Below are 14,032 nucleotides of genomic sequence, written 5' to 3' on the forward strand. Positions count from 1 at the left end.
TATATTTATTTATATGATGCATTGAATCGGTAAGTATTTAATTGAAATTTTTTAAGTGATCTGCAAATTCTAGTAATGCTCTGAACCCTATTTCAGCGGCAGATACGGGTTAAGGGTGTTACAACATCGGTTCACACTATCCAAATAACTCCGGTAGATTTTGTTATGCATTTTAAGGTTTATATGACATGTATAGGTTTAAATTGAAAAGAAGTAAGCTTGTAATATGGTTAAGACTGGCACATATACATATATGTATGTTTGTATGCATGTATTTAGTAATATCTTATAGTAATTAATGAATGGAGTTAATGTGGTAAGTTTATGCAAATGAGTTATGTGATGACATAATAAGGCTAAAACTTGATTTTTGGCTTGTATTGGTTGCTTGATTGGGTTATATTAGTATATGAGAGTGTTTGTATGCAGGTTGTGTAACACCCCTTACCTGTATCCGATGCCGGGACAAGGTACGAGGCATTATCGGACCTAAACATACACATACATGCAAAAACTGGGCCATAATTTTTTTTTTAATTCAAACTTTTCAAGCACATGCATGTCGTCCCTTAATTGGGTCTACGAAGCCCAAAACATACATCGGGATTAATTTGGGACTAAACTGAGAGCTCTGAAAAGATTCGGAAAAACTTAGGAAATTTTCTCAAGAAATAGGGTCACACGTCCGTATGGACATAGGGACACACCTGTGTGTCTTTGACACGCCCGTGTCCTCAAGACGTGTAACTTTCTGTTTATGACGTCAACATGTAAATCGAACTACACGGCCGAGCCACACGCCCGTGTCTCCAAGCCATGTCCCTCACACAGTTGAGACACACGACCGTGTCTCAGCCCGTGTGGTTAACACTTAGGCTATTTTCCAAGCCATATTTCTCACCCATTTAATCATTTATCTTCACCAACATTTTAATACATTTTTGAATCAATTTAAGGTATTCAACCAAGCCTTATAATTATCATCGTTTGTTCATTTCGTAGCCATATCAATCATGATAAAATTATAATAATTTGAATCTCAAACTTACTAAATACAAGCCATACAAATGGCTAGTTACAGTTATATCATTCATAAGCCAACATTGACTAATCAATTAATATATATCAGCCATATCTCTGTAATTTAAATATATTTTCATAACAACTTATCTTGATTTCATACTATTTCATATTTGAACTTAAATAACCAAAGTATTTGAAATATCATCTTTATTCAAATAGCACACATGAGATACATAATTCCATAATTATGAATGAACACATTTATCAAACATATTCCATATTCATATATCAATGTCTCATGTTTCCATATATCAATAACTGTCATTTTCATGAATTTCGAGTTCAATTTCATAATTATTTGTCTCGTATTCAGTTTATTTCATGTTGGAACTTTATTCATTAAATCATTTGAAATATCAATACATATGGACAGTACACTCAAGATGAACAATTATATAATTACAAATGAATTCCTTCATCAACCAAGTTCTATACTCATGTCATATCAACTCGTACTTCCTTATATCATATAGTTCCATGTAACACTTACCAAACTTTGTCAAATTAGTGAACGTATTAGGGAATTGAGTACTTCATTTTCTCGATGCCATAGTTCAACTATGGTCTTACACATCTTCACATAATGATGCCATAGACCAGCTATGGTCTTACACATATTCACATATCAATACCATAGCCCAGCTGTGGTTTTACACGTAATCACATATCACATATCGATGCCATAGCCCAGCTATGGTCTTACACGAATCACATATCTCACTGATGCCATATCCCAGATATGGTCTTATGCAGTAGCATATATCACACCGATGCTATATCCCAGATATGGTCTTATACGGAAGCACATAATCACATCTCTCCGATGCCATAGCCCAGCTATGGTCTTATACGGAAATCACATATCACATGTTGCCATGGTCCAACCATGGTCTTTTCCGTCAATTCGTCTTAGCCACTGAACGAAAGTACTCAACCCTGCGTTCCACTCAATTTGAACATTTAGTTCAATTTTCATACTTTTTCAATATTTACAATTTAATAATGAATATATGAAATAAAACATTATATCATTACTAATTCAACGTTTGTTGCTTACAATCAGGCATGTAATCAATTTATACACAAGTCATTCATATATTTTTCCTCCTCCTCCTCTCCATCCACATCCTTAGTATAAATAGCACACTTGTAGGTAACCTTATCCATAATTTTCACTAATTACTTATGTGAATATTCAAGCTATCCACCCGTGTCATAGTCACTAAATTATTTTTATCTTGAGCTACAGAACTCCAAATTAAGATCAGCTATTTTTTGTTGAAACTAGACTCACGTGTATTTTTATCATAAAATTTTCAGAATTTTTGGTTTTACCAATAAGTACAGTTTATTCTTTGAAGTCACCCCTATTCTGTTGTCTAACAGTTCCGACCCTTCTTCACTAAAAATTAATTATCTCCTTGTACAGGATTTGAATGATGTTCTTGTTTGTTTCTTTTGAAAATAAACTCATTTAAGATTCTAAACATATAAATTTAAGCCCCTAATTGTTTTTTTATAATTTTTTATGATTTTCTAAAGTCAAAACAGGGGAACCCGAAATCATTCTGACATTGTCTGACAAAATTTATTATATCTCATTATTTACAATTCCATTGCTTACATCGTTTCTTTTATAAGAAACTAGACTTAATAATATTTAATTTCATATTTTATTCATCCTATAATTCGATTTATACATTTTTTGGTGATTTTTCAAAGTTAGACTACTGCTGCTGTCTAAAACAGTTTTAGTACAAAATGTTGATTTCCATTTTGCCCTAAATTTCACAGTTCATGCAATTCAGTCCTTGCTCAATTAACCCCTCAATTGAGCTAATTTTTCTCAATTAATACTTTATTCTATAATTTTAATCTACTTCATAACCCTTTAAAATTAGAACTTTAGCACTAAACCTTATTTCCAAACTCTTTCATAATTAGGTCCTAAAATCAATTTCCGTCAATTTTACTTGATAAAATCATCATATATTAAAATTAAAGCTTCAATTCTATGTTTACTCATCATATGCTTCCAGCACTCATCCATAACAATTTTAAAAATTAGCCATGGAATCAAAAACTAATGAAATAGTAAGTTAGACGCAATTGTAAAAGTCCAAAAACATAAAAATTTCAAGGAGAAAGCAAGAATTAAACTCACATGATGCTAGAGTATGAAAATCAGCTTGAACCCTCTTCCATGGTTGTTTTTCAGCTGATGAAAATGAAGAGAATTGAAGAGAATTCTAGATATTCCCATTTGGTCCCATTTTTATTTAGTTAATTTTGGAAATTTTTCAATTTTGCCCTTAATTCACCCATTTCTTGATTTTTCTCAGCTATTGCCGCAAAATTTCTCCTATGGGCTTATTTACACTTTAGGTCCTTTCTCATTTGAAAATTGAGCTATTTAATCCTTTTAGCAACTTTTACACCTTTTTCAATTTAGTTCTTTTTATTTAATTAACCACCCAAACGTTGAAATTTTCTGACGAAATTTTAATACTATCTTATTGATGCTCCGTAAATATTTATAAAAATATTTACTGCTCGATTTATAAAATCGAGATCTCAATACCTGTTTTCCTCAATTTCTTAACTTAATAAATCTTTATAAAACACAAATTACTAATTTAAAAATCTCTCAAAAATCACATTTTGGCTCATAATTATTAAATAAATAAATTTACGAGCTTATTTGTCGAATTTAGTGGTCTCGAACCACTATTCCCGATATTATTGAAAGTCGGCTATTACAAGTTGATTGTAAAAATGATGAGAAAAATGGCCTTTAAATGGCCTATTTTTGTCCACACGGGCAGAGACACGTGCGTGTGTCGCAGCCATGTGCAACAAATTGCCATGAACATAGGCATGTAGTTTAGCCGTGTGTCCCCTGCATCTTAAAATTTAGAAACAAAATGTTTAAAATTGAGTACACGGTCAGAGACAAGGGTGTGTGTCCACCAGCCGCGTGAGACACACAGCCTAGCACACGGACGTGTGGCCTGGCTGTGTGAAACCTGTACCTAAATTGTAAAAAAAATATAATTTATCACACGGCCAAACACACGGGCGAGTGGCAGACTGTGTGGCACAAGTTAGAGAGTTACACAGGGTTAGACACGTCCTGCAGCATAGGCATGTCCTATGGTTACACGGGCATGTCCCTTGACCACACGAGCGTGTGTGCTCTGCAATTAAGAAATTTTTTTAAAATTTCGTAAAAAATTCTCTAAATTTTCGATTTAGTCCCGACTTGTTTATAATACTTAAATTGGGCCTCAAGGATCCATTTAAGGGATAACATGAATAGTCTCGATAATAAATAAGAAATGACAAGAATTATGTGTAATTATTCTGTAAACTCTGATAATACTCCGTAACCCTGTTTTGGCAACAGATACAAGAAACAGATACAGGTTAGGGGTATTACACCTTATGCCTTTGTGCTGCAGAAACTGGAAGAAAATCAAAAAGGGAAGGTCCAGAAAATCCGCCATCAGCAAGATTTCGAGCTGATGAAGAGTGGTTAATCCTACTTGTGCTGCCTCCACTCATTGGAGAACCAGATGCTTTTAATATATCTGCTGTAGTGGGCTGAAACTGAACCTGAATATGTGCATGAGTTGAACTTGCAGAGCTTAACTGCGGAAACCCATTATTATTTCCAAGTGACGTTGCAGCTGCAACATTTGTTGTTGGTGCAACCTGACTTGATCTGCTTGCTGCTTGTAGAAGCCTGTGTCTTGTTTTTGGCCATTCTTGGGCTGAACTCAAAACATTTGTACTCGCATTCTTCTGGCGCCTTAGATGCACTGCCATAGTGTTAATAGGCAAGCCATCTGAGCTATGTTTAGGTGTTTGTTGACTGGAACTGGCAGGCGTGGAAAGAGGAGGAAAAGATGTTCCTTGCAAAGGTGCACCCCTAGAACCTCCCCCTAATGCTTGAAGGTATCTAGAAGATGATTCACAAACTGTAGCAGATAACAATTCAAAAGGCTGGACAAGTGGATAAATATCATTTATGTCTCCACAATCAGAGTCCGCCTGTGTAAAAGATGATGCTGGTGGATCACTGGCCGTATCCAAACTTGCCTCAATGGCCATTGAAAGTCGATGGTCATTATCAGATGGCTCATACCGAGATGTTCTCTCCCTTCCACGACGAGTATCATCATTTCTTCGACGATATCGAAAGCTTGTTGGTATCTGAAAAAGTACAATTAATTAACCAAACAATAAGTAACCAATTCATCCGAAAAAGATACATAAAAGTGAATGAATTAACGAAAATGCAACTTATGAGGAGACCACAAATTAAGAGGAAGATACATACTTGTAAAGCAGCATTGCGCTGTGCATGAGACATGCGACCTCCATGTTCAATGGTATTATGCCTCTGAAAGGACACAAAAGGGAAAAAGCAATAATTGCCTATGAGAAAAGGAAAAATTGAGCTAAACTAAGGACACACTCAAATAACCGAAAAGATATGCCCCAAGGACTCACCTTTAGTTCAGCTTCAGATTAAAAGACAATAATTTTTTTGGCAAGGCATGTCTCATCCTCACATAGGTAATGATCTCGGTGAAAATTGTTGGGAAGAAAACGATCAACCGAAACAAAACGAAAGCACAACCGGTGTTCTTTCTCTCCCTATAACTCCTGTCAAAAATTATGGCAAGCACAATAGCACAAAATATGTTCTCTAGGAACCTTAATCAACCACAAATCAACTAATGCAACCACAACAAAAATAAATAGAAACACCGATATTTTTACGTGGAAAACCCCTCAAAATCAAGGGTAAAAACCACGGGACTTTAGAGTCCGATAAAGAGCTCCACTATCATCAAATGTTCGACTACAAGATCACAATATCAAGCCTACAACAAGCATTCAACTCCGACAAGGCTAACAATATGTAATCTTTAGCAAAAGAGAGAAAATTGAGAGAACATCACCAAAAATGTAGCTGCTGAAAAATGGGTATTTCTGAGGCTACAAGACTCAGATGAAAAATCCGACCGTACAAAGTCAAGAACACCTTATCGCCTAGCTGCTGTCCAAAAATCAGCTCAATCGAACCACGGATGGACCTTCGATCGAAGAGTTGATCACTGCTGCACCAAGTTTGAAAAACTGATTTTTCTATTCTCTCTTTTTCTCCAACGAGCTTCAATCTCACTCTCTGTTTTTCTCTTCTTTTTAAATTGAGAATTTGACACTCAATAATAATAGAAAGGCTCCCACACTTTCTGCCCACACCACCCGTAAAAGCCAAAATGAATGGCTTTCTTTTTTTCTTTTTTTTTTGACAAATCCAAGAAGACAAAGACACTAAATATGTGGCAGAAAATATGGGTTTCCCACATAGTGGGACCCACACCTAACAAATCTCCTCCTCCAACTATGTGGGGAATGCCTCCATGCCGGAGGTCAAACAACATGCTTCAAACTTTCCTCTTGGTAAGGCCTTCGTCAACATATCAACACCATTATCATTAGTGTGTATCTTTTCAAGCTCTAATAGTTTAGCTTCAAGAACATCTCGTATCCAATGGTACCTCACATCAATATGCTTAGATCTAGCATGAAAAGTTGAGTTCTTACCAAGATGAATAGCACTCTGGCTATCACAGTACAGGACATACTTCTCCTGAGTAAAACCAAGCTCATGCATAAACTTCTTCATCCAAAGCATCTCCTTACACGCTTCGGTTGCTGCAATGAACTCTGATTCGGTGGTGGACAATGCAACACACTTTTGCAGTCTTGATTGCCATTCCACAACTCCCCCTGCATAAGTGATTAAGTAACCTGAAGTAGATCTCCTCGAGTCAATGTCTCCGGCCATGTCTGAATCTGTATACCCAACAAGAACAAGTTTTTCATTGCCGAAACAAAGTTTCATGTTGGAAGTGCCATGAAGATATCTCATAATCTACTTCACTGCATTCCAATGCTCTCTGCCCGGATTAGAAAGAAACCGACTAACTGTACCAACGGCATAAGCCAAGTCTGGTCTCGTGCAAACCATTGCGTACATCAAACTACCCACGGCTGAAGAGTAATGAATTTTCTGCATCTCTTCCTTCTCCTTTTCTGTGGAAGGAATATGCTTAACACTCAATCTAAAGTGCATAGCAAAGGGAGTATTCACCGCTTTAGCTTTGTCCATACTAAACCTTTGAAGTACTTTCTCAATGTACCTCTCTTGTGATAACCATAATTTCTTGGCCTTTCTATCACGTGTCAATCTTATGCCAAGAATTTACTTTGCTGGCCCCAAATCCTTCATTGCAAAGGATTTACTCAACTCTTGTTTCAACTTCTCAATTCTAGAAGCATTCTGACCAACAATAAGCATATCATCAACATAGAGCAAAAGAATAATAAAATCATCACCAGAGAATCTCTTAACAAACACACAATGATCAGAAGTAGTCTTCTTGTAGCCTTGTTCCCCCATAACAGACTCAAACTTCTTGTACCATTGCCTTGGAGCTTGCTTTAAACCATAAAAGCTCTTCTTCAATCTGCACACATAGTCCTCTTTCCCTTGTGCAACAAAACCCTCTGGCTGCTCCATGTAAAGCTCTTCTTCTAAGTCACCATGAAGAAAAGCAGTTTTCACATCCATTTGTTCAACCTCTAAGTCATAACAAGCTGCCAAACTCAGTATAGTTCTGATAGAGGACATCTTCACAACCGGAGAAAATATTTCTTCAAAATCAACCCCCTTTTTCTGAGTATAACCCTTGACGACCAATCTAGCTTTGTATCATGGAGATGAAGACTTCTCTTCTTGCTTCAACCTATAAACCCACCGATTCTTCAAAGCTCTTTTGCCCTTAGGCAGTTTCACCAATTCAAAGGTATAGTTCTCATGCAAGGATTGAAGTTCGTCTTTCATCGCTTCAACCCACTGATCTTTGCATTCACTCTCCATAGCCTCTTCATAACATTCAGGTTCTCCCCCGTCAGTTAAAAGAACATATTCATCAGGAGAATACCTGACAGAAGATCGTCGATCTCTGGCAGACCTTCGAAGTGGAACTGCTAGTGGAGCTATAGGTGCTTGTTGTTGATCATTCACAACATCATCCATGGGAGTATCAAAGTCATCTATAGTCTGATGGTCACCACTAACATCACCATGCACATCATCCTGGATAGGATCTGGTGAAGAGTCTAGAGGAACCGGATTCACATCTGTAACGGCCAAATTTTTCAGTGGTGTCGGAAACAGTAATTTGAGATCACTAAATCCGACGAGTAAGTTTAGAAATTTTAACAAATAATAATTATAGGCCAAGCGCGAACTTAAAAGAATTATTTTTAATTAGTGAATTTTGCGATTTTAAAAGAATTAATCAGGTAAATTTGGTTGAAAACGAGGTATCGAGACCTCGGATTTATAAACCGAGCCATAAATATTTTTATAAATATTTATGGAGTGTTATTAAGTCAGTATTAAAGTTTCGTTAGAAAATTTTAACGTTTGGTTAGTCAATTAATTAAAAAGGACTAAATTGAAAATAGTGCAAAATTTATTAAATTGTGATTAAATAGTTTAAGTGATTAAAAAGGAGGGATTTAAAAGGCAATTGGACCCAAATTGTATGGGCTGGACGGTTGGGCAAGAAAATCAGCAAAAAAAGACAAGGAGAAACAAGGGCAAAATGAGAAATTTTGCAAATTAAACATATAAAACAAGACAAATTTGAAAAATCTAGAGATATCATCATTTTTCTTCAGCAAAAACACCATGGGAGGTCTGAAAGCTGCTGGTTTTTCTTACTTTGACATATTTGAGTTCAATTCTTACCCTTTTCTTTGAGATTTTTTTGTTTTTGTGACTTTTACAATTAGGTCCAAGTGTTTAATTCATTAGTTTTTTATTTTATGAACAAAATTAAAAGATATCAATGATAAGTTTTGGCTGTTTATGATGAAATAAAATGAATTTGAAGCTTTGATTTTGTTGTTTGATGATTTTATCAAGTAATTTCAATAGAAATTGATTTTAGGACCTAATTGTGAAAAAGTTGTGAATTAAGGTTTAGTGTTAAAATGATGATTTTCAAAGGTTGTGTAATAGTTTATAATGATGGAATAAAATGTTAATTGAGAAAAATTAGCTTAATAGATGGGCTAATTGAACAAGGACTGAATTATATGACCTTTGAAATTTAGAGGAAAAATGGTAATAAACATCTTGAACTAAAACAATATTGGATAGCAGAAGTAGACTAACTTTGAAAAATCACCATAAATTTTAGAAATCGAATTAGAAGATGAATAAAATATAAAATTAAATCTTATTGAGTCTAGTTTTTCATAGAAGAAACGGTGTAAGCAATGGATTTGTAAATTATGAGATATAATGAATTTTGTGAGACAAGGTTAGAATGAATTGGGGTTCCCCTGTTTTGACTTTGGAAAATCAAAAAAAATTGGATAAAATTAATTAGAGTCTCAAATTTATATGCTTAGAATCCTTAATGAGTCTATTTTCAATATAAATCAATGGGAACATTATCCGAGTTTTTTACTATGATATAATTAATTTTTAGTGAAGAGAGGTCAGAACTGTTGGATAGTGAAACAGGGGAAACTTAAATGAATAAACTGTACTAATTGGATAAACCAAAAATTCTTAAAATTTTATGGTGGAATGATATGTGAGTCTAGTTTTAGGAAAAATTTACGGATCTTAATTTTGAGCTCTGTAGCTCGAATTATAAATAATTGAGTGACTATGACTCGTGTGAACAGATTGATGTGAGCATTAATAAGTAAATTGTGAAATCGTACTTACAAGAATGTTATATACATTAAGGATGTGGAATGGAGAGGAGGAGGAGGAAAAATATATATGAATATTCAGTTAGCATGGCTAATTTGCATGTTTTAAGCTCATGGACTAAATTGAATAAAAGTAAAATTTTAAGGGGCAATTTTGTAAAAATGTCAAAAATGACTAAATTGAAGGGAATAAATTGTTTTATTATCTAAATTAATAAATTGAATGAAATTATCAATTTAAGATTTGGTGAAATTTGGGAAAATGGTAAATTACCAATATGCCCCTAAATCTTGGTATTTCTGCAATTTAGTCAGGTAGGTTCGGATACCCTGAATGAGCATGTAAATATGAAAATTTAAGTATTGTATCGTATTTTATATGATATTTTGAATTGAATATATGAAAAGGATGTTACATGAAACATGAAAATGAATACTAAATAATATAAATTAATTGAAATTATTCTGAAAATTTCGGTGATGCCTCGTATCCTATCCCGGTCTCAGGTACGGGTATGGGGTATTACAACATCGATCAAGTCACCACTACCTTGTGAATCCACTTTCTCTGTCTTATTAATGTCATCAATGGACTGATCCTCAATGAAGACAACATCTCTGCTTCTCACGAGTTTCTTCTGAACTGGATCATAGAGTCTATAACCAAACTCACCATCTAGACCGTAACCAATAAAAATGCATTGTCGAGCCTTGGCATCCAACTTGGATCTTTCATCCTTTGGAACATGAACAAATGCTTTACAACCGAACACACGTAGGTGATCATATGACACGTCTTTACCAAACCAAACTCTATCTGGCACATCACCTTTCAAAGCTTCAGCCCAAAACGATCTTGGCAACTTTGCATCTGACAACAAACATCTGACTCTCTCAATCAATGTTCGGTTCATTCTTTCAGCTAACCCATTTAACTGTGGAGTCTTTGGTGGTGTTCTCTGATGTCTGATTCCCTGTCGCAGACAATACTCATGAAACGACCCTGTGTACTCGCCACCATTATCAGTACGAATGCACTTCAACTTCTTCCCTGTTTCCCTTTCAACTAATGCTTGAAATTGTTTAAACACCTCAAAGACTTGATTTTTAGACTTTAAAGTGTAAACCTATAGCTTTCTTGAACAATCATCAATGAAAGTTACAAAATAAAGTGCACCACCATGTGATCTTACTTTTATCGGACCACAAACATCTGAATGGATCAACTCTAGCAACTCTGATTTTCTATGAGGAGGACGGCTTCTAAATGAAACTCTTCTCTGCTTTCCTGCTAGACAATGAGCACAATTCTTTAGTGTAGCATTCTTTAAACCCGAAAGTTGATTCTTCTTCGCTAAACAGTTAAGCCCCTTCTCACTCATGTGACTGAGTCGTTTATGCCACAACTCAGTTGAGCTGTCATTAACTGTCACATTCACCATCTCTCGAGAAGTCAAAGCTTGCATCAAATACAAATTTGAGCTCTTCTTTCCTCGAGCCACAACCAAGGAGCCTTTAGTCAGCTTTCACTGCCCTTCACTGAAGGTGTTACAGAATCCCTCATCATCAAGCTTTCCTGCAGAAATCAAATTCAAACGGATATCTGGTGCATGTCTGACATCCTTAAGAGTTAACTTTGTTCCATTGTTACTCACCAAGCTAACATCTCCCATACCAATAACCGAAACCAAACCGTCATTACCCATCTTCAATACCCCCAAATCACCAGGAGTATTGTGACAGCCCAAAGTTGACCCTAGTCGGGAAGTGGTTTCGGGACCGCTAAACCGAGTCACCGAAATGTTTGAATGTGATACTTATTGTCTAGAATATGTAATTATGAATGTGTGAAAATTTCAAGCTTCAATTTGGTTGATTTCATGTGAATTTAGTCAATAGGACTTATGTGAGAAAATTCTAAAATGTGATAGGTCAATGTGTGAGGACCTATTAGTGCATGTGGACAAAGGGGGGACTTGCATGTCAAATTCCCCCCCTAATGAGTAGTGGCCGGCCATGACAAGGAATGATGGGCAAAACATGTCATGAAACATGTTTTGTTAATGGAAGAATAAAATAAGGAGTATGGGTAATAAAGAAATGGAAACAAAAGAAAAAAAAATGTGTGGTTGCCCCCCATTGCCGTGAGCTAAAGAGAAGAAAGGAGAAAAATTTGTGTTCATCCTTTCTCACCTTCATTTAGCCTAAATTAGAAAGAAAAACAAAGAAAAAAATTTCTCATCCTTTGGTTCGTCCTTGGCCAAAAATTTTAAGGAGGAAAGAAGAAGAAAGGTGAAGAGATTCGGCCATGCATGTAGCTAGGCTAAGGTATGTTTGATGATGTTCCATGAGATGCATGCATGTTTTAGTTGTTAGCTTGAGTTCAACCTAGCCCATGGTCTAAATCTTGCTATGTGATGGAAATGGCACTTGACCATGGATGCATCATTCTTGGTTGATGTTTGATGTTGTGGTGATGAGGCATGAGGATGAGTTAAGATTCGGCCTAGGTGGAGGTTGTGTTAATGCCATTGCATGCAAAATATGAAGCTTGTTAATGATGCATGTGATGATGGCTTGATGATTCTTGAACCTCCTTTTTAGCATTTTTGTGTGAGCACATATGTGCATTGGTTGCTAAATGGAGAAGAATCGGCTAGCAAGATGTGTGCTAAGGCCGAATGTAACTTTGCATGTTGATGAGCAATGCATGTGTTAAATCGATGAAAAGGGGAGGATGCTTTACTAGTGTGTATATGTGTGTATTAAGTGTTGAAATCGACCCCAAAAATAGACATGCATATTCGGCCAAGGGGAAAGAAATTAGCTAATATGTTGTGTTGATGCATGATTTTTGCATGTATGAGACTTTAATGTCTAATGTATAAATATGGGCTAAGTGCCTTGTGTTCATCTTTTTGATGCCTAAATGATGAAATCAATTTATTTGTTTAATTAAGCTCAAGAGCAAAGGGGAAATAAATCCGATAAAGGGAAGGAAAAAGTGGTTGTATAGCTAGTGGAATCGTTCGACAACACCCGAGGTAAGTTCTTGAGTAAGAGAGCTTAAATTACAATGTGATTAAATCATGCTCTATGTGTGGCTATTGAGCCGAATGTGCAAGGACGATATGTGCCTTGTGTTTGAGTTTCGCAAATGAAAATGAAATATGAATGTGCATGATTAATTGAATGCTGTCCGGGCTAAGTCCCGAAGGCTTTGTGCTAAGTGAATATATCCGGACTAAGATCCGAAGGCCTTTGTGCGAGATACTAAATCCGGGTTAAGTCCCGAAGGCATTCGTGCGAGTTATTAAATCCGGGTTAAGTCCCGAAGGCATTCGTGCGAGTTATTAAATCCGGGTTATGTCCCGAAGGCATTGTGTGAGTTACTAAAACCGGGCTATGTCCCGAAGGCATTTGAACGAGGAGCTATATCCGGTTAAATCCCGAAGGTACGTGATTTGGTAATGAATGAGCTTGCTGTAAAATTCCAGCGAATACTCGAAAAACATCCCAATACGGGGATATGTTACGTATGTGTTGAATTTAATCGAGCCCTTACAAATAAATGTTCGCTCAGTTGATAAATGAGCTACCCGCCTTAGGCTAAGTTAGTCTATTGTGTATGTACATAAGGGTTGTTAATGTTGTGAAGCAAGTTTGATATCGATAAATTGCGTATTATGAAATATTTCATTTAGCTAAATGTGTGTTATTCTTTGTTTATGCTGGAATTCCTTGCTCAAAACTTACTAAGCATAAATTGCTTACTCGTTACACTGCTCCTCTGTTTTATAGATTTTTGGTTCTCCAGCTATCGGACTCGGGATCTTGAAGTCGAAGTCGCCCACACTATCAAAGGCTCTTTTGGGTACTATTTTGGTTGAATCTTGATATGGCATGTATAGGACTACCCATTGTTGTTTTTCGAGTACTTTATGAAATGTATAAGTGTACAGCCATGCGAAAATGGCTTGTAGAAGTGGAGTATGGCATTAGACCATTCGTGTTTATGAATGTATAGATGGTTTCATGATGTAACTATAGTTGGAATGGAAGTGTTGAGCAAATGATCAGCCATTGGAATGGCTAAGTATGATCATATGTGGGCATATGTATGACAAGGCCC

General features: G+C 35.9%; 1 pseudogene; it reads right to left on the minus strand.

Annotated features, from left to right (window-relative positions):
- LOC107923998 (E3 ubiquitin-protein ligase HEL2-like) overlaps positions 1-14,032 on the minus strand; it is a 31,303-nt pseudogene that overhangs the window by 6,024 nt on the left and 11,247 nt on the right.

Source organism: Gossypium hirsutum, chromosome A11 (genome assembly GCF_007990345.1).
Source record: "Gossypium hirsutum isolate 1008001.06 chromosome A11, Gossypium_hirsutum_v2.1, whole genome shotgun sequence".
NCBI lineage: Eukaryota > Viridiplantae > Streptophyta > Magnoliopsida > Malvales > Malvaceae > Gossypium > Gossypium hirsutum.